Below are 2,500 nucleotides of genomic sequence, written 5' to 3' on the forward strand. Positions count from 1 at the left end.
TACATTTACATTTAGTTTAGCTGACGCTTTTATCCAAAGCGACTTACAAGTTCTGTACGACAAGCCATCAGGAAGGGCACAACTCTATCAGCTGAGTAACAATGTTCATCAAAGTGTTGAGTGCTACAGTGTAGGTTAGTTTATTAGGACAAGTGCATGACAGTATGGTTAGTTAGGGTTAGATTTTTTTAATTAAATTTTTTTTAAATTCAGATAATGGTTGAAGAAGTGCGTCTTTAGTCGACGGCGAAAGATTGGACGTGTTTCGGCTGTCCTAACTGGGGTGGGTAGTTCATTCCACCATTGTGGGGCAAGGACTGAGAATAGGCGACTTCTCTTTGATGACCCTCCCGGAGCTTGGATAGGAGTAGGTCTGAGGCGGCCAGAAGATGCAGAGCGTAGGGGTCTTGAGGGTGTGTAGTTAGAGACCATTGACCGGAGGTAGGCGGGAGCAGTTCCCTTTGCCGCATGGTATGCTAGGTCGAGGGCCTTGAAGCGGATTCGTGCAGCAATGGGGAGCCAGTGCAGGTCCCTAAGAAGTGGGGTGACATGGGCCGACTTCGGTAGGTTTGAGATCAGGCGGGCCGCTGCGTTCTGAATGAGTTGAAGAGGCTTAGTGGCAGTGGCCGGGAGGCCAGCGAGCAGTGCGTTGCAGTAGTCGAGGCGGGAGATGACTGTTGATTGGACGAGGAGTTGGGTGGCTTCTTTTGTCAGGAAGGGGCGGATCCTTCTGACGTTGCTCAGGAGGAATCGGCAGGTTCTGGTTGTCGCTGCGATGTGAGCAGAGAAGTTCAACTGGTCGTCGAGGACAACACCAAGGTTCTTGGCGGTCGGGGACGCGGTCACAGCTGCATTCTCGACTGGGATGGAAAGGTCGGTCAGGAGGGAGGATTTGGCCGGCAGGTGGAGCAATTCTGTTTTGCTTAGGTTCAGTTTGAGGTGGTTGGTCGTCATCCAGGCAGAGATTTCGGACAGACAGGCCGAGATCCGCTCAGAGACGTGGATATCTGAGGGAGGGAAGGAGAGGAAGAGTTGAGTATCGTCGGCATAACAGTGGTAGGAGAAGCCATGAGACGTGATAATGTTACCCAGTGATTTAGTGTAGAGGGAGAAGAGAAGGGGTCCTAAAACTGAGCCCTGGGGGACACCCGTCCGCAGGGGGCGGGTGGCCGACAGGGTCCCTCTCCATGACACTTGGTAGGAGCGGTCATTGAGGTATGATGACAACCATGTCAGCGCAGAGCCAGCCACTCCCATTCCTGCGAGGGCCGCGAGGAGGATCTGGTGGTTGACTGTGTCGAAGGCTGCAGATAGATCTAGGAGAATCAGGACAGAGGAGAGGCCTTTCGCTTTTGCTAAGTGAAGTGCCTCTGTGACCGCAATGAGGGCTGTCTCTGTGGAGTGACCAGTCCTGAAGCCTGACTGATTAGGGTCTAGGAGGTCATTCTGTAAGAGATAAGCAGTAAGTTGGTTGGATACAGCACGTTCAAGTGTTTTAGAAAGGAAGGAGAGAAGAGAGACAGGACGGTAGTTGCCTATGACGGTAGGGTTCAGGGATGGTTTTTTTATGAGGGGCGTGACTCTGGCTTGTTTTAGGGAGGTGGGGACCACCCCCGAGTTGAGTGAGGAGTTGATGGTTGCAGTTAGGAATGGGAGGATGTCTGGTGCTATGGTCTGGAGGAGTGGGGAAGGTAGCCGGTCCAGCTGGCATGTAGTCGGACGGTTCAACGTTACCAGTGTCAGGGTCTCGGCTTCTGTAATGGGAGAGAAAGATGACAGAGTGAAGGATGAGGTTCTCGATTCAGCCTTTGGAATGGGTGGGGGTTGGGAGAAGGAGCTGCGGAGGTTCTCCACTTTTTCCTCAAAGAAGATCGCAAAGTCTTCGGCAGAGAAAGATGGACATGGAGGCATGCAGTTTGCGAAGATTCTTGGCAGAGGCCTCGATCCTATGGTGAAAGAAAGAAGCTTTGGCATTAGTAATGGTTTTGGAGAATGTTAACAAGAGGTTGTGATATGTGTGTCAGCAGTGAGGCGTGACTTTCTATACTTCCTTTCAGCTGCTCTCAGGATCTGTCTTTGTTCTCTCACTGGATCTGTCAGCCATGGACTGGGTGGGGAACGGCGGGCATGTTTCTCAACGAGGGGACAGAGCTTGTCGAAGGAGGTTGCAATGGCTGAGAGGAGGGTGGAGGTTGCCATCTCTGTGGAGAGAGCAGAGAAGGTGTCACTCAAGGTAGAGTGGATAGTATGTCAGAGGAGAGGGTGGAGGGGGATAGGGAGGGCAGGTTGCGTCTGAGTGAGACGGTTTGAGTTGGGGTGAAGACCTTTCGGTTAAGCATGAGAGTTAGTGAGAAGGATATGAAGGAATGGTCAGATACATGTAGGGGAGTTACCGTGGTGTTAATGATGCTGGAGTTACGGGAAAATATGAGATCCAAGGAGTTGCCTGCTTTGTGGGTGGGAGGCATGGCAGTGGGAGTCAGGTCAAATGATTGTAGGA

At 51.8% G+C, this 2,500-nt stretch overlaps 1 protein-coding gene across 1 annotated transcript in view; it reads left to right on the forward strand.

The window, feature by feature from the left end:
* LOC311248162 (transcription factor COE3-like) overlaps positions 1–2,500 on the forward strand; it is a gene marked incomplete at both ends in the record, with an annotated part of 32,519 nt that overhangs the window by 10,882 nt on the left and 19,137 nt on the right. The window lies entirely within an intron of this gene.

The sequence above is a fragment of the Notolepis coatsorum genome (assembly GCF_963971535.1).
Source record: "Notolepis coatsorum genome assembly, contig: SCAFFOLD_1025, whole genome shotgun sequence".
Taxonomy (NCBI): Eukaryota; Metazoa; Chordata; class Actinopteri; order Aulopiformes; family Paralepididae; genus Notolepis; species Notolepis coatsorum.